This window comes from Arvicanthis niloticus, chromosome 13 (genome assembly GCF_011762505.2).
Source record: "Arvicanthis niloticus isolate mArvNil1 chromosome 13, mArvNil1.pat.X, whole genome shotgun sequence".
Taxonomy (NCBI): domain Eukaryota; kingdom Metazoa; phylum Chordata; class Mammalia; order Rodentia; family Muridae; genus Arvicanthis; species Arvicanthis niloticus.
This window is the reverse complement of record NC_047670.1, coordinates 28,962,629-28,986,861: the sequence shown is the minus strand read 5'-3', so window position 1 is coordinate 28,986,861 and position 24,233 is coordinate 28,962,629. Positions and strand designations below refer to the sequence as shown.

The following is a 24,233-nucleotide window of genomic DNA, read 5'->3' as shown; positions in this document are numbered from 1 at the left end:
AGTGTTTGTAAAGGAACAAAGAGCCACTTCTTCCCCAGTATTACAGGGTGTGGAGCAACTTTATAATGCTTGGCAAATGTTTTTAAACATGGCACTGGGAAGGAAGACGAAGTACAACTTCTGAGATCATTGTTTCTCTTCTGTTCAGTTGCATTTGCTCTGCTGGAGCCCAGATTTAAACATGAAGCAGAGAAGCAGCATCTATGCACCCTTTGTGTTTCATTTGTCTTTACCCATGTTACACACAGCAATGCAGTGGGAGAGAGCCAGGGAGTACTGTTATCCCACTTCCTCCAGAGAAAGAGTCCGAGGACCAAAAGGTCAAACAACATATAACAGGCAACATAAGAAATTAGATAACTCTAATAATAGCTTAAATTTATTTTGGCCTAAGGTATATTTTTCTCATGACACTAAATATATTTATGTACCCAGCCTGTCCTCATTCTATAAAACTTTTATTTAGAACAAGGATCTTATGAGTGTCACTGATATGAACTATACAACAAGTAAAAGTGTGCCTTTGAGAGAAAATTTTCAGTTGACAATATCTCTAAATCAGCTCCCAGATGAAGACATAAAGTCCCATTTGACTTCCTTAAAAGTGCCGTCATGTTCCTACCTAGGCATGACCTATTACTTGGGGAGCAAAAATATCTTACTTTTATCATTAGATTTTGTGTCTAGTGCTCAGAGTCCCATTGTCTTGTTTCTTGCACTCAGTCTTATGCTTGTAATATTAATTTGGAATTTGCATGTAGAGATTTCTCATTGCTCTATAGTATTCTAGGGTATGAAATTTTTTTAAGATATTGTGAAAAATCAAGATTGTTTATTCTTACTACGGTTAGGTATCCTATGAATGAATAAAATTCACTTATAATGTTGCTTATAGTTGGCGATTTCTCATTCATCCCTTTGTTCTTGAAATAGCTAGAAGTTTCCTGATGTTTGTGATAGAATGATAACTATCCAAAGATGTCTTCATTCTAATCCCTCTATGTGTTACCTAAGGAGGGCAAAAGAGATTTTTACCGAGGGCATTAAGTTGAGGGTCTTTAAATGGGGACATTTACTGCATCCCCTTACCCCCATAAATCTTCATGAGAGGACGGTGAGGAAGTCAAGCTCCCAGGGAAGATGTGACGAAAACAAGAAGCTAATGTGATGTGCCTTTAACGTGGAGAAAGGTTTCAATGCAAGGATGGCCAATAGCACCCAGCATCAGAAATGGCAAGGAAACAGATTTACCTTTGGCTTCTCCAGAGGGACAGAAGTTTCATCGACTCATGATTTTTACCTAGCAGACACAGTTAAAAATAAAGAACTAAAAACTATATGAAAATATATCTGTGTTGCTTTAAGCCAGGAAGATCAACTTATACCATCTTCGGGAAACTGATACAGAGTGCTTATGAGAAGTGCCATATAGAAAAATTCTAGTGCATGTATTTTGGTATCAAATAGCCATGTTCTCAGAGAGAGATGACTGAGTCACAGTGTGTGAATATTTCAACTGCAGGTGATGGTGCCAAATAAATTTCTAGTGTGGGAACACTTAGGTGCCCTCCCATGGGAAGGGATAAGCATTCTGATTCTTCCCATGTCTGTCAGCATTTCAACTCTGACTTGAATAGAAATTCTATGATTGTATAGTAGTATCATTTTGTGATTTCAACTTGCATTTTCCTGGTGGTGACTAATGTCACTAGGTACTCTTTCAAATTATTGAACCTTTGAAGATTCAGATTCAACTGTTTTGCAACCCCTTTCCTTCTGTTGGCTATCTACCTGTTCCAATTATTTTGGCTGTAGAAATCTCCTCAGATCCTTTTCTTACTGAATCATGCACATCAGAGTTGTTCTTCTCCATTATTTCTCATTCTTCTCTCATTGCTTCAGTTGCCCAAAAGGAAATACTTCATAAATTGATGCAGTCTTAGATGTGACTCATTGTAAGACGTTTGGGGATTACCACTTTTTAGAGCTGTGAAATTGTAAAGGAGTATTTTTAGTCTAACTCAATGGGAGTAACCAGTCACTTTCTGATGGATTTAAGACTCTTCACAGGATGAAACCCATACCTGGCATTATGGATAGATAGACTCGGCATCATTTCTAGAGGAAAACCTGTGACTATTATTATTATTTTTTAAATTTATTTATTTCATGTATGTGAGCACACTGTTGCTGTCTTCAGACACTTCAGAAGAGGGCATTGGGTCCCATTACAGATGGTTGTGAGCCACCATGTGGTTGCTGGGAATTGAACTCAGGACCTCTGGAAGAGCACTCAGTGCTCTTAACCGATGAGCCATCTCTCCAGCCCGTGACTATTATTTTTTAAATGCACATACTATTAAATGGAGTCCTAATCACTTACTGTCATACCTATAGGTTAATGCATGCTCAGTTCTCATCAGAAGTGTCTACTTGCAGTGGATGGTGATTAACACAGAGACCCACAACTAGTCAAGGTACAGAGTATAAGAGACCACAGAGTGCTCTGCCTTAATGGAATAAGGCCTAGGGCTCAGGAATCATTGCAGAAGAGGCAGAAGGAAAGAACTAAAGGTGGTAGGTGGCTGTAAAGAAACTGTCTTGGGGAAACAACAGAGTAGCTGCACATACGAACTCACAGAAGTTCATTGTGACAGAATGCACAAAGCCCATGCAGTCCCACACCAAAGAAAATCCCAGCATGAAGAGAGAAATGGAGGATGAAGTGTCACCTCTAACCAAGAAAATATTATCATTCCTTAACTCACAGTCTAACCATCTCAAATCTGTTAAAAAAGTTAAAGAAGGACTGACTGGGTCTATGCTTTGTGCTTCCCATAATTTCAGTTAACTCAGTCATTCTAGATTTCTGACAGGGTTGAAGACCTATAGTCTCATAACCAATCCTGGCTATTTACTTTGAGAGAAAAGATCTGAGTGGAAGGTTTTCAGCTGACATTTATTCTAAGCCAAGGAAAAAGCCAGGTTCAAAACTAAGTGTTTTAGTTAGGAGAGACGACAGGGGTTCTGGTTAGTCAACAAAATGATGGACTGGGTATTAGGACTATCTTGTACCTCACTGGTACAAATAGGAATAATTATGCTCTAATTGTATTTTGAGAGAAAAGTGTTATTTTAACAGAAAGGGTGATATGTAGGAGAAGCTAAGGGGGAAGGAGTACTGAGAGGAAGAGATGGAGTAAGGAAGGGAGAAGATGAAGGAGAGGAGAAGCAAGGTGATGAGAGAGAGAAAGAGAGGGGAAGGGGGCATGGAGAAAGATGTCCATGTGTCTCCACCAGTCAAAGACAGTTTATATATCTAGGTTGGGTATTGGGTTACACTTCTGATTGAGCATTACCAAACGTATAAAGCCTTTGACTAACACTTAAAAAAATGTATAAAAAGAAAAGGGGACATGGGATAGGGGTTTTCTAGGGAGGGGAAATGGGGAAAGGGGATGGCATCTGAAATGTAAATAAAATATAAAATAAAAAAATGAAAAAAAAAACAAAAAAAAAAGAAAAAAAGAAAAAAAATGTTGGCATTTGTTAGTTACCAGAGAGGGTGGGTCATTCTTTCTTTCTTTTTTTTTTAATTGGATATTTCATTTATTTACTTTTCAGATCTTTCCCCATTCCCCCCAGCACCCCCTATTTCATCCCCCCTTCTCCTGCTTCTGTAAGGGTGTGCTTCCACCCATCCACCCACTCCTGCCTCCCTGCCCTCGAATTCCCCTACACTGGGGCATCCAGGCTTCACAGGACCAAGAACCTCCTCTCCCACCTATACCCAACAAGGCTATCCTTTCTTACATATACAGCTGGAGCCATGGGTCCTTCTCTGTGTGCTCCCAGGCTGGTGGTCTAAACTTTGGGAGCTCTAGTTGGTTGGTATTATTGCTCTCCCCATGAGGCCTCAGACCCCTTCAACTCCTTCAGTCTTCTCTCTAGCTCCTCCATTGGGAACCCCATGATCACTTCAGTGGTTAGCTGCAAGCATCTGCCTCTGTATATGTCAGGCTCTGGCAGAGCCTCTCAGGAGACAGGTATATCAGGCTCTTGTCAGCCTGCACTTCCTGGCATCCACAACAGTGTCAGCATTTGGTGACTGCACATGGGATAGATCCCCAGGTGGGGAAGTCTCTGGACAACCCCTCCTTCAGTCTCTGCTCTACACTTTGTCTCCATATTTGTTCCTGTATTTGTTACTCCTTCTTAGAAGGACCGAAGTATTCACACTTTGGCCTTTCTTCTTCATGAGCTCCATGTGGTCTGCGAGTTGTATCTTGGGTATTATGAGCTTTTGGGCTAATATCCACTTATCAGTATGTGCATACCATGTGTGTTCTTTTGTGATTGGGTTTTCTCACTCAGGATGATATTCTAAGAGAATCATGTTCCAGGAAACCATGCCGTATAATCAGAAATTTTTGGCAGCACTAATTCTTGATGAAGGAGCACAGAAGGGACACAAGATTTGGCTGACTGGGAATGGGAGATAGTTCTAAGAATTCTTGGAAGGGTTTATATGATCAAAACAATATGGTTGCTTAGATATGACCTAGATGATGATAATATTGATGGACTCACTAACTTTGAAGGTGAAGGTCTCACTGATCACACTTCTAGACAAAGAACTACAGGTAACTAATGGCTGCTGAGAAAGGAGAAATCACCTCTCCCATTGATGATTTGTTATCTTGTACAAAGGGACTAGTTGTGAAATAATACACACACAAGTCATACTAAATGGACTTAGCAGGTTGTATTTATAGTTTATACATATTTATTATTGTTTATGTATTTATGCAAATATACACATAGTGAAACTAATTAAAACGAACCCATCACTTTTAGAGGAAATAAGCAGGGGTACATAAGAAGAGTTAAAGGAAGGGGCCTAGGAGAAAAAGAGAGATGTAATTATATTTTAATTACAAATTTTAATAAAAGATTTAAAGCACATTTTCACATTTATTTATTATTTGTTTTCTGTGTAAGCATGTGTGCCATTGTACACATACAGAGGTCAGAGGACAATTTTGGGAATTAGATTTCTCTTTCTACTATGTGGATCCTGGGGATTTGAACTCTGGTTGCCAGGCTTGACGAGTGCCTTTCTTCTCTAAGCCATCTCACCTCTTATATCTTTCAAAATAATTTACTTTTCATGTAGAAAAAGAATCTTAAAGATGGCAAATCTATAAGTAAAAACAAAGTTCTGCCAGGATTGAATTAGAATTTATTTCATTTTATAATACAGCTGTACCCCATTCTTTGCTATGTGCAACCTCTCAATCCATGAGTACAGTTGTCTCTGTTTATTTATTTATTTATTTTTGGCTTTGATCAGTATTTTTAACTTTCAAGAAGAGGGAATTTGTAGTGCTTTACAAAATTTATTCCTAAATTCCCTTTAATGCTTAATCTGATTTGTTTCTATTTCATTTTTGTAATTATTTATTATGAAGGCTATTTTAAACAATTTATTTTCTTATTTTATATTGAACATCTAAAGAAGTTCAAAAGTCGAGTGTTGATCTGTCCTCTGTAATATTGATAAACTCACTTATTTGATTCAGGAGATTTAAAAATATGTTAATAGAGATTTTTATATTTATATAGCTTTCTAAAAAAATATTTGAATAGGAAGAGTTTAGTCTGTGTTTCATCATTGGGTAGGGGCAGTACTAATTCTTTCCTTCTAGTATATAAGTTTCTTTTTGTCCTTTTAACAATAACCTTCTGGATAAGCTCTTCAGTAAGATAATCAGTAGAAGTGGTGAGAATCAAAACCCTTGTTTTGTTTCTGATCTGAGTAGAAAAGCAGTTTGTACATGCTGAGGATTTCCTTTAGTTCACAAATGGATGTTAAATTTAGGTCATAGATTTCTTTTCTACCTTTTCCCTTGGTTTTAGTATCAGATGTATGTTAGTCCCAGGTAATGTATTGGAAACCATTTTTTTCTATAAAATGACACATTCTGCCTTTTCTGTTTTAAGCAGTATGAGATTGAGCTTGAGACACTTCACCAGTAAAACCATCTGGACCTGCAAATCTCATTCTTGATGATTTAAAAAAATACTATATTTCTCCTATGGAATGATTTATGTTATTTATTATCTAGGATGAGCTCTGGTACTTTGTAGAATTGGGAAACTGGTCCCTTTCACGTAAGTTAAAACATGTATGTACATAGTGTTATCTTGATGTACCACCACAATGGCCACTGAGGCTATAGTGATGTCTCCTTATGATGGTGCCTACCCTTCACACTTTCTTCCACTGTTTTTATAACCTGTTCATCTTGGTATGAATTTATAAGTCTTATTGATATTTCTAATAATCTTTGACTCAGATATTTTTCTTACCAGTTTTCTATTTTTAATGACCTTAACATGTTGCTGGTTTTATTTTTTGGATAGACATTTGCTTTTCTCAGTCTCATGGTGCAAGCTTGCACTGCTGATTCATGATCTTTCCTTCCTAGCTTTTCATCTCATAGCAAACTTTGATATGTTATAGCTTCATTTTTTTCAGTTTTTAAACATTTCAGACATTAAAATGTCCTGCTGGATTTCTGCAGTTAATTCATAATTCAATTAAATTATATTGAAAGATAGATTGTGTGTTATTGATAAACACATGAGTTTGTTTTGTAGCCAAGGGTATTATTAATTTGTATGACCAATCCATGTGATTTGAAAAAAGAATTGATTCAGTTTGGTGTCATTCTGTCCACAGTTAGGTTCCACATCCTTAGTGGTCCTTTGTCTCCTGAAGGAGAATCATTATTAAGCTCCCCAGGTAAAGTTATGGGACTCAGCGTTTCTCAGTTTATTTTTGCCATTTTCTTCTTTCTGTTTCTCAGAGCTCTGTAAGGTTTATAAATCCATGTTTAAAACCATTAACTCTTTTAGGTGAGTTGACTCTCTCATCATTTCTTCAAGGATTTAGCTTAATTTTTCATCCATACAAGGAATTAAAAAACAAGACTAGTACATCATGGATTCTTTATTCTATACTTAGTCTTGATTACATTTTGTTCTTTTTACAAAGCTACCTCATAAAGTTCTTGATTCTTCGTGCTTACTGGCCGACACCACTCGATTGCTCATAGTTTCATGCTAATTGGCTGACACCACCCACTTGCTGGTCATGTCTTCAGGAGGAGATGTTAGAGGAGGTGGTCACTGAAAACCAATCAAGCCAGACAAAATTCCTACATTGGGTGAGATTTTGCTTCTTCTCTTTCACTCCAAATATCATCTACGATGAGGCTTGTCTTTGGCTTGTGAATGCTGAGTAGATAAAAACATTGCTCCCATAGTAGTCCTTTGAATGTGCTCATCTCTGCCTCTGGGAAGATCAGCACATTTTCCAGGAGATTTGGTATCTGTCTTTGACCCAGGAAACCAAGGAAGATGGGCAGAGGCAAGGAGATACTTGTAACAGTGAGGGATATGGAATCTTTTAAAATGTTTTACCCTTTCCTTGGGAATCTTAAGTTTAGGCTGCTTATGCCACTGCACTTCTGATAGATGCATGGTCTGATGGGATGTGGCAAATACAGTCGTGTCCAGACTCGACAGTAGAAATGACACAGAGCCAGTAGTCTCTGAAACAGCCTTTCTTTGTTCCTAGCCTGCTATTGAAGTAGAAAATGACCATTCTAGAGAGGCAAGTAGAGGGAAAAAAGATATTAGAAAGGTGGAAGAAAGGGCAAACGTCCCTGAGAACACTTCTTTTACTTCTTACACATGTCAAGTTAATTAAGCTTCAACTAAAATAATAGTAACCAAATTGAACACCATCCTGAAATTCATTCTCAGCCTTCAACTGCCATAGATTAACTGCTTAGGTTTAAGCTTTAGTTTATAGCATCAGCATAGCCCTTGAATGAATTATGGACTTGTATCCACTCCAGAACAATCTATTACCCACCACATAACAGAAAATGCCATTTATTGCAATTTGTGCAAACTATAAATCAATACAGTATTACTTAGAGGCATGTAAGCTGTGGCTACGGTGCGTACCCTTGTACTTGGTAATGCATGCGTTTATGTATTAGGGCTTGGGGGAGGAATAGATATAGATTTTTTTTTTACACTTCATTTAAGTACTTGTAAAACTTCCTAGTAGACTTAATGGTGGCATCTGTCCCTTTATGTTTAAAAGTAGCATTCTGTCCAGGTTTATCTCTGGGTCTCAGACATTCACTTACCATTCCAAATAATAAAATTTTGAGTATGACTTTAAACTGGAAGAATCGATTTTGTGCACTTTGGGTATTGTTGAAACCATCTTCCCAAGCTTCCAGTGCTGGCTGTAAACTGAAATTTCATGGGCTGTTGGGAAGACTTTGCAAAACACTGAGGCCCATGCCAAAGCCCAACCCATTCTAATCCAAACTCTGGGGTGACACATAGAATCTAGAACTTAAACAGGGTCACCTAGATCAACTAAATGTGAAGTCTGGTTGATTATCTTTGGTGTACACAGTAAGAAAAGGATGAAAACAGAAAATGTAAGAAGAGTCAGTTGCTGGCTGCAACTTTCTCGAACCCAGAGAATTTCAGACAGAAATGAATTTAGGAGATGTTGCTCAGCATATTTCCATGCACATTCCAAGGAATGCATTAATAACTTAAGTGTCACTGGCATAACACAAGTGACAATAGGTTCTTGTTTTCCTCCATTTACAAGACAGAGAACTATTAATAATAGGGACCAAAAATGTGTCAAAAGGACACACCATCTTTACATAAAACTTCATCCCTTGGGCTTGATATTCTCTGCTATTCTTCCTGTTCCTCCCCCAGATGCACAGAAAGTACATTCTTGAACCATGCAATGGAGTCCAAACCAAGGCCACACTGATATGTGAGTGCTTAGTCTGTCATTTTGTTCTCAGAAGACTGGGACAGTTGCAAGACTTACTAGGCATTTCTAGACTAAAAGTATCTCTTAACACTTGTTTACTTTTATGTAAAACATCAAGGAGACACTGAGCCACCAAGATGGATGTCAGTACCATAAGGCAAGAAGCTGAGAAGAAATCTGTACAGGAAATATTATGAACTAACTACTGTGTTGAAGTACTCTGAAGTATTGTGAGAGGGTTTTCTTAGGGAGATATAATATGTGCCTCTGTACCCCTAAAAGGGAATCCACACATACCAAAGTAACAACTGCATGGAAATCTGACTTGGTGAACCAGAAAGTCTATGTTGGGGTTATTAACAAGTATGAGAGACATTCAATTTGCGGGAGTAAGAATGACTCAAAAGCAGGTGCATCCCTGGAAACCCCATCTAAGATGCATCACTTACAAAAGCTGTATCCCTGAAGGTCTGTACACCTTTCAGACAGCTCATCAGGTGTGAGAATCTCCTCTCTGCAGCTTGGCTGGTCAGTTTCCTTCTCCAGTAGTTGCTGATGCTTCTGTGGATCTTGGTATGGAGATGCTTGGGGAATATTGCGTATCTCAGCTTTCTCAGACACATGCAGTTTGTTTACTTCTGTGTCTGGCGAGCCTCTCATCTCCTTCCTGGAGGGAATGTTTCAATTCAGAGGAATCTGCTATCCATGTGCTTGTTGTACATCAGCAACTTTTCTTATTTTGACCATATTTAAGTGGTCATATTGTCTTCACTTTCTATTTTCCAGAGAGAAGGTCAAAATACAAAGAAGTGGTTAATTTTCTGTATCCATGACACTCACCATGATTCTGTGTACTCCAAACAGTCTCCAATAAACTTGCTGTCTTCTTCCAGTCAGTCCTTCTTCAGTTTGCTAGAAGCCAAGCCCTGTATGAGCTAACAATGCTTTAGCTTCTAACTACCCGAAACTTAATTTTTTAATATCTTTCTACATTTATGTTTTATGTCAGAGTAGGGGAAGAGTGTTCGGAGACAGGCATGTAGGTGGTAACACTGGTGAGTTAGAATCATGAAATGTCTGCAGTTAGGTGGGGTCCAGTCAGGCACAAGTACATCTTGGGCAGGAACTGAGATGGTGCCTGACAGCAAGAGTCCTGTACAGGATGGGCATCTAAGGATCTAGATTTCCTACTTGGCTCTACTGAAAACTAGTTAGTGATTGGGAGCCATGAGCAAATGATGTAACAGATTGGTCCAGTCGATTTAGAGATTTATTCCTCAATCTATCTACAGGAGATTGTTGTTGTTGTTGTTGTTGTTGTTGTTGTTGTTTTAAATTTTATTCTCAAAGGTAACAAAATAGACTTCCAGAGAGTGATTGAATCTGTTCCCCTATGGAACACAGAAAAAGATATTCTAGAGTCAGCCTGTTCTAGTTTTTTTTCCTGTTGCTGTGCTTTAATTGAGAAAGAGTTTATTTGGCTCACGATCCAAATGAGGTTACAGCCCATCAATGTGGAGAAGTCAAAGCAGGAATTTGAAGCAGTCACAGCTACAGTCTGGAGCAGAGAGACAAGAGGTGTACATATGCCTACTATTTAGATAATCTTTTCCATTGTTCTAAAGTCCAGGATTTCAACCTAGGACCCAAGTACAGGACTGGTACTACTCACAGTCAGGGTTCTTGCACTGCAATTAAAATAATTTATAAAACATTTTACAGGCGAGCCCAATTGGAACATGTTACTCTTCCTTGTCTTTATCTTCATAGGTGATTCTAGATTGTGTCAAGTTGACAAAAGTAGTCACGACACAAACTAAATAATATTCTCTCTTTTATCCCTCCATTTTACATTCTTCTTGCTATCATACTTATAATCAAATTGATTTTGATATGTCTTCTGAACTAAAACATTTGAGAAAATTGAGGGTGGGGCGAGTCTACTGACTTTGAGCTGGAATACCTGATAGAAGAGGGACTTCTCAGAGTAGCTTTCTCATCTGTCTGCTGTGGAAGTTCTAATAAAAATGCACCCCCCCCATAGGCTAATGTATTTGAACTCTATATTTCCAGATGGTGGTACTTTTGGAAAGATGATGGGGAGATGCAGCCTTGCTGGAGGATGTACATCACTGTGACTGTGCTTTGAGGATCTACGATGGTGTTTCTCAGCTTTTCTAATACAACAGCCCTTTAATACAATTCCTCATGATATGGTGGACCTCCAAGTATAAAATTGTTTTCATAACTGTAATTTTACTACTGTTATAAATTCATAATGAAAATATCTGCTATGCAGATGCTTTTAGGTGGCCCCTATGAAAAGATTATTTGATCCACAGGTTGAGAACCTCAGGTTTACAGCTTCTCCTCACTGCCTATTCATTCTATCTGCTTCCTGTGTGGGGATGTAGATGCAATCTCTCAGCTTCCTGCTATGACCTCGTCCTACCATGTATCACCATCTATTATAGATTCTCTCTCTGGAAGGCACAGTCCAAATATACTCTTTCCTTTATAAATGTCTGTGATTCTGATGTTTTATCACAACGACAGGTAAGTAAATACGACACCAGCATCCCATTTCAGGGTAAGAGTGTGTTATTCCTTCCTGTTTCTTAATCTCTCCTCTCCTGAATAGGGTCTGGGATATTTTTCCATTAGTTAATTAACACATCTTAAACATGGCTTCCCCTCTCTCCTCTCTTCCCAGTCTTCCCCTCTCTCCTCCCCTAATTACATACCTGCTCCCTTCTCCTCAGAGAAAGGGAGGCTTCTCATAGATATCAACCAGCCTTGGCATACCAATTGCCATAGGTCTAGATGCATCATCTCTTGTTGAGGCTAGATAGGGGAAAGGCAGGCAACAGAGTATAGTGACAGCCCCTGCTCCTGCTGATATGAGTCCCACATGAATACCAAGCTGCACATCTCTGTTACATATGTGGAAAGGTCCTAAGTCCATTCCATGCATGTTCCCTGGTTGGTGGTTCAGTCTCTGTGAGCCCCTATGGGCCCAGCTTAGTTGGTTCTCTATATTTTCTTGTCCTTGACCTCTCTGGCTTCTTCAATCCTTTTTCACTCTCTTCCACAAGACATTCTCAGAGCTCTGCTTTGTTCCAAGCCCCTCCGTGTCCCCTTCGCCCGCGAAAGAGACACGAGAGGCAGTGTTCGGGTGGTTACCACAGCGAGGCTTTATTCTTGTATAAGCAAAAGCGGAAAGACCCAAAGCCCGGAAGAGGCACTGCTTATATACACCCTAGAGTGACTTGTTCACTTCTGATTGGCTGTTCACTCATTACCCATAATACGCCCCGGGATGGGCAGTGACTTTGGCGTGCTTTTTGCCTTTTGCACCTGCACAGTCAGTTGTTTACTAGTGGGAGGACAGGATGCCCGCGCCATCTTGTAATGGCGAATGTTGTCACGCTCATGTGGCTCCTAACACTGCTTAATGTTTTTGGCTCTGTGTCTTTGCACCAGTTTCCATCAGTTCCTGGGTGAAGCCTCTCAGAGGACAGCTATGCCAGGTTCTTGTCTACAAGTATAGCAGAATATCATTAAAAGTGTCAGGGGTGAGCTCTCTCTCTCATGGCATGGGTCTCAAGCTGAGTCAGTCATTGGTTGGCTATTCCCCCAATCTCTGCTCTGTCTTTATCCCTGCACATCTTGCAGGCAGGATGGATTGTAGGTTGAAGGTTTTGTGGCAGTTTCTTTAATCCTGCTGGGTGAATAAGCCATGCCCCGAGAGCATGAGAGACAGCCCTAGCTCTGCTCTAGGAGTGATGGTAAGAAGACTGGTGGTACCTGCTCTTATCTAAGTCTTCAGAAAGATTTATTCACATGTTTGGGCTAAAGGGCATGAAGGAGAATGAAAGAAAGACAGTATTTTGTGGAAATTGGGGCTATATATTTATAGTTAGGTGGGGTCTAGTCAGGCACAAGTACATCTTGGGCAGGAACTGAGATGGTACATGACAGCAAGAGCCCTATACAGTGCTGGCATCTAGGGAGCTAGATTTCCTGCCTGGATCTACTGTGACCATGAGCCATGAGCAAATGATGTCCAATTATTTATAAATCAGTTTTGAATTTACCTACAGGAGAATTTAAAAAAATTTATCTTCCTAATTTACAGTTATGTTTTAAAAAATTAGACATGGAAATAAAGCTCAGAGATGTCAAGATCACAGAATACCTTTGTGACCAGAATAGACAGAGCCTCAAAGTAGCTTTGCAGAAGCCCTTGCAGCATGAACTGGGGACTTGAGCTCCCAGAGTCTTTTTGTATAAGCACAGAACAGCATTTTGGAGGTGGAGGCTCTGTTGAAAACCACAACTTCAGTCAGACTGAATCATGAACTAGACCAGCCATCCTAGAGAGTTAGCTATGATATATTTCAAAGTTAAAACATAGACTGTGGCGGTGGAATCAAAGTCTGTAATTTAGGATGCAAATGAATGGAATGAAAAACGGCTCCTGGCTACTAGGACAGACAGAAGACTATGTGAGTGAAATAACATGGCAGTTATGTCAATGTGGAAAGAATAACTGTCTTCTAGAATAGTAAATTATCATCACAGCTCAACTGGTGGAATAGTCATAAGGCAAGATATTGTGTGTATGCCTTTTCTTTTTTTGGTACCTGGATAAAATTACATTTTCAATTTTGTTTAGTCCTCCTTTAAAACCTTAACATTCCTTTTCGAAAATATGTGTGGAACATAAGGTGACATTTGGAAAAAAAAAACCATAATTTTCAGAGAATACTAAATCCATTAGTTCTTATGTTACAGATGCCAATGAATTTAACTGTTATAGTGTTGCTAGCACATGGCAGGCATAAAATGGACATTCGGCTACCCAGGGTTTTCAACAGTGTCTTCGGGAAATTTCCGAGCTTCATAAAATGTTCTGAAGAGCATGCTGTGACATTGAGTTTCATAGGTGCAAGCCCTGTAGGCAGAGTAAATCAAAATTTCTAGCAAGAAAGTCTACAGCTATTTGTAATTGGCTGAGTGACTTTATGCACCTACAGAACTTTTCTTAGCTCTTGAGAGTGCAGAGAATGATGACTTTCTCACTGGGACTCGGGAAGCCTGAAAATGATAACATGGGTAGAGGGCTTAGCATCACCCTTCACAGAGTTAGACACTCAGCTGTCATTTCATTTTCTTATGTATAAATTGCATCATTTAAAAGGCACAGTTTCAGGATTAATAGGTAAAAGCCATCACTGTAAGTCCAGTGCTTTGTGTTATATGTCACTGTCGCACATGTTTGAAGTGACTTTGAAGATTATTGTGTATAGAGTGGGTCAGCCAAACCTCTAAATGTAGTGTTTCTACACTTTAAAAAAACTAATCTACTGGAAAATACCATGGTCATATAGTATTATTTATTAAAATAGAAAATACACAAGTGAATATAACTGCTTGGAGCTTTTTATCCTGAGTGTTCTGTTTTGTTTTGTTTTGTAAACATGGTTTGCTGTAGCTTACAGTGGTCTCAAACTCACTATGTGGGTCTGTCTTCCTGATCCTCCTGCCTCTGTCCATTGAATACTAAAATTATAGGCATGTGCCACCATGCTTGTCATATGTTTTAATTTTTGTGTGTGTATACAAGTTTTTAGCTGCCACAGGGTCATGTTGGGAGTCTTCCTTGATGTGGTGTCTACTTTCATCAGAAATGTAGGGTCTCTTGATTGAATAGAGACCTTTTTATAGATAATGTGCCTTGTCAACTTGCTCTGGGGGGGGTGGTCCTATGTCTCATGTTCTGAAGGCTGGAATTATAGGTGGCTTATCGCAGCATTTAAATAGACACTGGGGATCTGATCACACTTGTTTGGCGAGAACGTTTTCTGTAGAAACTTGTTTATAGCCATGTGATTCCTATATTAATTAGTGTTAATATTTTTTTTTTTCATTTTATGTGCTAGGGATTAAAGACAGGGCCTTGCGCATGGGTACCATGTGTTTTGCCACTGAACTATGTTCATGGCCCTATGTTAGTCTTAATTAGTTACACATATGTTGGTATAAAATAAATAAATTTGTTAATTTGAGAATTTGTACACCTATCCCAGGAAGCCCCAAACAGCCTGGCCAATAATGAAGATAGAAAGTAGGGCTTTGGAGTGAGAGACACTTGGCTTTTCTTCTTGCTAGCTGTGTGACCTGAGTCTAAGTCTCTATGGACTTCATTTACTTACCTAGAAAACCAAGGAAAGAGCTATAGTACTAGAAAAGTCTTGTCAGGATTAAGATGCAAATAAACCCTAGGAGTGGTACCTTTCTACCTAGAGAGTGACTGGTTTTAGGAGAGTTATGAAGAGCCTGACATCATTCTTGGATCAAAAGGGGCAGATATTTACAAAGTAATTTTGCATATGAAAACCATATAAACATCCAAATGATTCTTACAAAATAGTTATAAGAATGAAGGTAGTGGAGCATGTGTCCTTGTTATGTGTTGGAGCAAGGACACATGCTCCACTATGTTCATAGCAGCCTTATTCATAATAGCCAGAAACTGGGAAGAACCCAGATGTCCTTAAACAGAGGAATGGATACAGAAAATGTGGTACATTTACACAATGGAGTACTACTCACCTATTAAAAACAATGAATTCATGAAATTCTTAGGCAAATGGATAGAACTAGAAAATATCATCCTGAGTGAGGTAACCCAATAACAAAAGAACACACATGCTATGCACTTTCTGGTAAGTGGATATTAGCCCAAAAGCTCATAATACCCAAGATACAACTCCCAGACCACATGAAGCTCAAGAAGAAGGAAGACCAAAGTGTGGGTGCTTCAGTCCTTTTTAGGAGTAACAAAATATTCAAGGGAACAAATATGGAGACAAAGTGTGGAGCAGAGACTGGAGGAGGGGCCGTCTGGAGACTGCCCTTCCTGGGAATTCATCCTGTGTGCAGTCAACAAACATAGACACTGTTGTAGATGCCAAGAAGTGCATGCTGACAAGAGCCTGATATACCTGTCTCCTGAGAAGCTTTGTTCGAATTTGACATATACAGAGGCAGAATCTCGCAGCTGACCATTGAAGTGATCATGGGGTCCCCAATGGAGGAGTTAGAGAGAAGACTGAAGGAGCTGAAGGGGCTTACGGCCCCATGGGAAAGCAACAATACCAACCAACCAGAGCTCCCAGGGTCTAAACCGCCAGCCTGGAAACATACATAGAGGGACCCATGGCCCCAGCTGTATATGCAGTGGAGGATGGCCTTGTCAGCCATTGGTGGATGAGAAGGTCCTTGGTCCTGTGAGGGAGGGATGCCTCAGTGTGGGAGAATTTGAGGGCAGGGAGGGGGGAGTGGGTGGATGGGTGGGGGTACACCCTCATAGAAGCAGCGGGAGGTGGGACAAGATAGGGAGTTGCTAGAGCATGGGAATGAAGAAAGGGGATAACATCTGAAATATAAATAAGTGGAATATCCAATAGAAAATGCATTTAAAAAATGAAGATAATTTCTGTGTAGACCATGGGGTATTTTTATGGCTAGATAGGATTAATTACTTGGTATTTCAATCTATTATTTTCCCCAAACCATGGCAGAGAACAAAAAGCAAAATTCAGAATTGTAAGTGACCAGATGTACTGTTTTGAATAAGTGACAAGTACCTTTTGTCTCAACAAAGACTTACTATGTCACTATAAAAAAGTAGATTACAATCTTCTACCACGAATAGCAACCTTAGTTGGATCCAGAGCACTTCAGTTTCTGAGCATTGTTTTCAGCTGTTACTGCAGTAGGAAAGTGTGGGTAGTGTGAAGTGTGAGACGGGCATTGTTAAATTTGGGGAAAACTACTAAAATGTTGTGGTCTGGGCAACATTGTTATCGACCTGTATGTGAATATGCATAGTTTCCTATCCCAAGATAGTTTACTTTGTCATCAAAAAAATTTTGGTTGCAGTCTCTTATTTCTTTTTATTAAAAGGCCTCAAATTCAACAATTTGCCCTGGGGTTCCCCCATGATGACTATAATGTACTCCCAGAATTCAAGTCATACCCAATCTGATTCTGTGGTTTCAAGGAGCTCATACATTTCATATTTATTTAGAAGGTTATGAAGCTGTCCCCTATAGCGAGTGTGAAGCCCTTTGATGTGGTGGGTACATTCATATAACAACTGGGAAACAGACTATGCCAGAGGTGAAGATGGTACCCTGGTCACAACATCCATCCTGGGACACATGACAGGGGAAAGGACTCCTGAACTGTTGCTATTCTGACACCTCAGTTTGCATGCTGGTGTTAAGTTAGACTCTGCTCAAAGAGTGCTCCATATTTTATCTATTCAGATGACCAAGTCAGTGCCTTGTCATTTGTAACAAAACTAATTAATCTAGAATCGCTCCAAGTTTCCCTTTATTGTTTTGTCCCCATCTCTTGGATAACCACTATGGTCTTCTGATCCTCTTCGTTGACAGTACTTCGTTGACACTGTAGTCATTCTCTTTTACATGGTCAACATCTTTTTTTAACATCATCTTTATGCTACCTTTTGTGTTCAAGTGTTCAACAGTTCTGAGGCTTTCCTGCTGCCTCTTGGGAAAAAGGGACCAAATCTTCTTATCTTGGTCTCCAATATTCTAGACTCTGACTAGCCTTCTATATTAGTTCATTTTGCTTTACATTCTTAATCTAGTCTATTCACTGTTGTGTGGAAATATTCTTTAGTCTGCTGCCACAGATAAATCTCATCCCTTTTGAGGGGTTTAACAGAGATACAGTTATCTCTGGAGTGCCTTCCTTGACTGGTGCCCTGAGTTCCAAGTTAAATGCAGCTAGGGGTTCGTCTCTGCACCCATAATTCACTCCCTGCATAGCCTTGCTTCCTTGTTCTGCCTTTCAAGTCCTGTTGCTTCTTGCATGGACCAAATGCCTTGTTTCAAAGAAATGCTCCAGTATATTACAGGGTAGCACATTTTCAGAGTTCAGAAAAAAATTGTTAATAAATGTATTACTTCACATCTCCCGTCCTTTTATTCATTCACCCTAGAAACAACGATCCTTGATTTAGATTTGTCTGGATATCCGAGTCTATGTTGGACATAGGAAAAGCTCCTTTATGAAAATGTCGCTGGGAACCCAGGCTTCTTTACATTGTGAAAAATTATACAAATACACTGGAGCATGACGTTCCTTACCTAGTCTGCAGGTAGTGAAAGTGGAGCAGAGCTGATTTACAGCTCCTTGTAGAGAATTAGCAAGTGAAAGAAAGCACTGGGGATGTGGGCACTGTAAGGGGGGTTTATGCACACATATTTTCCTCCCCAGGTTGACCCATCTGAAACGTGGCATTCAGTTGTGTAAGAAGGGGTTTCATTTGTCATATGTACTGGTAATTTTTAAATTGTCATTTATGCAGGCTGCAAACGCACCCATGGAAATACAAAAGAAGATGTCTCCTGTCCTAAAAGATCTTGAGAAGTTTGGAAAATGAGATAGAAATGGAAACACCATTTAGAGAGTAAACCAAAGGATGGGAGGTACCCTAGATCTGGAATCTCAGCACTTGGAAGACAAGATAGCTAGGTCGTCAGTCTGGGCTATGCAAGTAGTTCTGAATTAGTATATGCTACGACACCCTGTCTTAACCCTGCTCCCTACCCCCCAAAATAAACAGAAAAATTATCACTTTAGAACGGACTTTATATAGATATTTAGGTGAGGGGTGTTGAGGAGATGACAAAGAAAAGGCTTATGAATTTCTCACCTGCTGTTCACTATTTTCCATCAATGGGTGCATTAAGAACTATAAGTGTGGATATGGCTCTGTAACTTCACTGAGCAAAGCTGAGGGTCGGATTTTATCAGAATACAATGATATGAAGACACATGTAAATTAACAAAAGTAGCCTGATATTAAGAAAATTTATTAGACATCAGAGTTTACAATGGATAGCAAATGTGTGTGTCTTTCTCTCTGTGTGTGTGTGTGTCCACATACATTCACATGTGCAAATGCAGGCATGTAATATATAGAGATAAGAGAATAAGTCCACATGTTGGCCCTTGTCTTCCAGCAACTTGAGACGTCATGGTATAAGCTAGGTTAGCTGGCCTGTGAGTTTCCAGGGACTCTGCCATCATCACCTCCTAGCTTTCCTTAGAAGTGTTGCTATTACAAATATGCCCTCTTTGTTACCCACCTTCTGCGGATTTGAACTCAGGTCCTCATGTTTGTGAAACAAGTGAATTTATTCAGTAAACAAACTCCCCCATCTCAAATACCAGGTTTTTACAGAAAGAAGTAAGTGTGCGTAAAATTTTTCCCTGGACTCATAGTGTAACAGTGTACATAAAAATAGCATGGGTAAGGTTTTCTCAGGACCCAGGAGCTAACACAGTAGGAAACAGTAGGAAGTTAAGGTACATTAGGAGATGCTCTCTAGAGGAAACCAGGCATGTGATGACCAGACTGTGTGCCAAGAGAGGTACAGCAGGTGCTCTCCAAGAATTCGTGAGGAAGAAGAATGATATACTATGGATTAACTGTTATAGATAAGGTTCTGATGTGGTTCCCATTGTCTCATACCTTTGTACAAGTCTTTCCTTATAAGTGTGGGTGATACATGTAAATAGGATATAAATTTTTTCCCATAGTAAATTTATTTTATGTGCTGACAAGCATTTTACAGCAATAATTCAGGTAAATAAATCCATTGATTAGTGGGAGGATATCTTGGGTGCGTCAGACCCAGCTAGGGGGGTCGTTTGTAGAGAAAGGAGTAGAACTATCTCTTGTGTTGATCTTGAAAATTCAGTTACCACATCTTTAGGTGAGTCGGCTATGTGACAAGGATGTCATTGTGGTCATAGGAGCTCAGACGTGATCCCTGGCCATGTGTAGGAGCCAGTCAGAGAATGCAAAGTTTGGTTATATCATAAGAAAATTGATTCTTTCATCAATTAGTATGTTCAAGAGGCTTCTAAGCTGTAGGGAAAACCATAGCCTCTGGAGACAAGATCTTAAGATCCACACTGTCATCCCAACCCAGTGTAAGATTTGAGATGTATGTCAACGACCTGTGTTGGTTTTCTTTTTTAAGCTACTACACTCCTGGTAATTTGTTCTAAGGAATAAAAAATTAATTCACTTACTCTCCTTGTCTACCCTAAACAGATCTCATTTGAACCCACAATGTTTTAATCATTCCGTAAGTAAATAGAAAAGTCTCTTCAAATTATTTTGTAACACTAAGTTCTGTCTTTCTCTCCAGGCCATGATAGGAAGTCTCTAAGAAAAAAAGTAGGTGTAGTGGAAAGGTTTTGAAATCCTGATTCCCTATCTTTTGTATCTGGCTTCATCAGTTGGCATAGCCTGACTTCTGGCTATCTACTCAATCTTTCCTATAATTGCTTTTATTTTCAGAATGACAATAACATTACTAAACCGGGTGTTCTAATCCAGGGATAATTTTGCACTCCCCCCAGGCCATATTTGGTAATCTTAGAGTTATTTTTTTATTGTCCCAGCTTGGTGTGGGGAGTGCATCCTTATTTAGTGAGAAGGAGTGTTGTTGCTAAATGGCATATATTGCACAGTACCCTGGAGTCAGGCCATCTGGAAGAGCACCAAGCACCCTTAGTCACCGAGCACAGTGTATTGACCCACAGTGGCACTGGAACCAAGGCTCAGAAATCCTTTCCTAGCCTAATAAAATAATTATGAAGAGTGTGAACTGACTTTCATAGTATTTCATTTTTAGGGAGGCTGGTTACAATCCCATTATGAGAAGACTTTTAAATTGCTAGGGGGAAATTTTTATAAATGTTTACATGTGCTTCTGCTTCCCCTACAGGGTCTTAAAGATCTAGGCAAATCCCCCAAATTATAGCATGTATGAAGAGATGTTACACACGAGAGTTTATTACATGGAAACTAATCTAAAAATCAGTGTTTGTAAGACATATCTGGCTCAGAATGCTCCTCTTTGTGTGTTTTATAATTTTTATCTTCTATTTAATGTAACTGGTATCTGGAATTTGCAAATGGTTACTATATGCCTGAGTAGATAAGCACTTCCCTTTAAAAATAATATTTCCCTGTAATTTATGGTCTCCCTAGCATTTCATATCTATGATGAAGCATTGGTGATTTAACATTAGAGCAAGACTGATACTGCAGTAGAAAAAACTGTGCAACCTTGGTTCATAGACTCAGTACCACTAAACTGGCTTTTTCTTTCACTATGAAGATGTGAGGGAAGCTGCAAACACCTTCCATCTTTCAAGAGTCAGTCCAAACCCGGCTCATTGTAAGGAAGGCCTTTGGAAATTTCTTTGATGATCATACCATTTTACTAAGAAAATCTTACCTCCCTTTTGATTGATTATTAACATACAGTATATTACAAATATTTGTGCACCCTTAAGAATTTTCTCCAATTAAGACATTCAAGAAATTTGTTTAATAAAAATTTTATTTTAATCTAGGCCAAGCTTCACCCATATGATGAACTGCAGGAGCTGATTAACATGAGACAGACTCTGTTTTTTCTTTTTCCTTTTCTCTCTCTCTCTCTCTCTCTCTCTCTCTCTCTCTCTCTCTCTCTCTCTCTCTCTCTCTCTCTCTGTATGTGTGTACTATTTGTGTTTGTTTTGATTTGGGTTTTTTGAGTCATGATTTTCTTTTAAAGAGACACAGAAAGAATACGAAGCTGGGTGGGAAGGGAGGATTTGGGGGAAAAAGGATATAATCAAAATACATTATATGAAAATAATTTTAAATCCAATAAATAATGTTTATTTATATTTATTTATTTATTTATAAATAAATGTTTAAGATCATTGTATGTATAAATGTTATAATAAATGGTACAGAATCTACTCAGTGTCTACACAGTAACCTGAAAGCTGATATCCAGAGATGTTACATAGTGGAAAGCTGAGTTTCACCTTTCTGTTATTCCCCCATGATTTCCTCTGTCTTGTTTCCTTCTATTGAAAAGAGCATTCCCTGCACTGAATTGCTTTGGAATCCTTAACAACAACCAGTTGGTCATGTCTGTGTATGTCTGAGTTCTGAATTCTGCTTCATTAACCATTGTGGCTATTCTGCTAATACCAGTCCCGATTACTCTAGCTACGTAATAGTCCTGTAAGGCTCATTTTTCTTCTTCTTTTTTTTTAATCTATGTGTGTCTGTGTGAGCATATGCCATGTGTGAGAGGATGCTTGTGGAGGTCAGGACAAGCTGTTTCATCCTTCAGGGATTGAATTAAAGGTGGTTGTGGGCTGTCTGATGTTGGTGCTGGGAACCAAATTCTTCAAAAGCAGAAAGCACTCTTAGCCACTGTCCCTCCAACTCATGCAATAGTTCTTGAAATTGAATAGGCTGATTCATCTGCATTTATTCTTTTCTTTTTCAAAAAAGTTTAGAGAACTCCAAATTCTTCAAAGTAGCATACAAATCCGGCAGCACACTCTTTGTGTGTATACAGTCTCTCTTCCTGTGACACCGATGGGGCATGAATGTGTCTTTGGGGCATTTGGGGCTTATCGCGCTCCAGCTTCCACTGCGTGACTATGCTTGTGTTTTCCTTTACTTTCATACTCCTTGTTTTATTTGAACGGCACGTTACAATTTTGAATATTTCAACCCTACACAGGCCTTCATAAATGTACAGTTCAGAATTTCATTTTGAGCACTCAAATATTTTATTATATTTTAAAACTTGGTTTCTGGGTGCTCATCGCTAACATGTAGAAATAAAATGAATTTTTGAATGTGTGGTTATTATTTTACCACACTGTTGAAATAATATCTCTTGGCTACACATTCTGTAGGCTTTCTGTGTAGATTATGTCACTTGCAAATAAAATCAGTGTTTTTTTTTTCTACTAGTCTATGCGGGTTTAATTGTTCTTAAAAATCCAATTGCCTTTCCCCCCCAACCTTGTATTTTGTTTGTTTTTTAAAGACAGAAAGAGCCCCGCCCCCAAAAAGGCATTATGGGAGAAAGTCTTCTTTTCCTCTGGCAGTAGCCAGCAGGTGAGCCAAGGTGGGTGCCTACAAATAAATCCGGGAGCTGTGGAGGAAGAAGCAGTCCGACGACGTGATGCACTTTCTTCTAAGGGTCTGCTGCTGGCTGTACTGCCAGCTCTCGGCGCTGCACAGGGCTCCCCAGTCCAAGGGGCCTGAAGAAACACGAAGGCTGGGATTCAAGGCTAAGCAAAGTTATATCATTTACAGGGTTCGTGTCCTCTGTGGTGGTCGCAAACGCCCTGTTTCTAAGGGTGTAATTTATAGCAAGCCTTCCCACCATGGTTATAACCAGCTAAAATTTGCCCGAGGCCTTCAGTCTATTGCTGAGGAGAGAGCTGGGTGCCACTGTGAGGCGTTGAGAGCCCTGAATTCCTACTGGGTTGGTGAAGATTCCATATGTAAATGTTTTGACGTTGTCCTCATTGATCTAGTCCATAAAGCTATCAGAAGAAATCCTGACATCCAGTGCATCACCTAACCAGTCCACAAACATAGAGAGATGCGTGGGCTGATGTCTGCTGATCACAAGATCCATGGCCTAGGAAAGGGCCGCAAGTTCTACCACACTATTAGTGCAGCCTGGAGGAAGCGCAATATTCTCCAGTTCCACTGTCACCCCTAGTACACGTAATATTTGTAAAATTCGTACCCAATAAACAATTTAGGACAGTCAAAAAAATAAAGAGAAAGAAAGGGTACGGAGTTGGGTGGGTACGGAAGTGGGAGGAGCTGGGGGGAGCTGGGAGATGGTGGTGGCTAAAGTATGATTAGAAAATATTGTATGGGATTTTTTTTTTTTTTTTTTTTAAATAGCATTGCACTTGCTGGAACTCAAGTAGATGCTTTTGCTCATTTCTTATCATAGAAGAAATCTTCTATCGCACTCTTTATCCTTCCTCTTGTCCTAGTACTAGGGATTGAATTCAGGGCCCTGCACAGGCTAGAGTAGTTCTTTACCATTGAGCTGTGTTCCTAGCCCCGTTTCTACTTTTTATGCTAAGAAAGAATATCACCAAGTTCCACATTCTCTTCTCAACGTAAGTCTGTCGCCCAGTAGGGCTCCGGGTTGTCCTATTCCTTATTAGCCTCCCAAGCAGCTGGGCTGACAGCCTTTTGAGAGCAAACCCTGCCTTTCTCCCATGACGAGTTTTTATCCATGTGAATTCGGAATTCCGTTAAATGTTTTGGAAGATTGATATAGTCATAATTTTCCTCTTTTGTTTATCAATGAAATGAGTTACATTTTCCCAGGTAAACTTTACTTGGTCATGGTATATTTCCAATTTCCCTGTATTTTCAACTTAATATTTTGTT

General features: G+C 39.4%; 1 pseudogene; it reads left to right on the top strand.

Moving 5' to 3' along the window:
* Positions 1-23,541, top strand: part of LOC117719057 (large ribosomal subunit protein eL15 pseudogene) — a 155,257-nt pseudogene extending 131,716 nt beyond the window's left edge.
* The last annotated feature ends 692 nt before the right edge of the window (positions 23,542-24,233 follow it).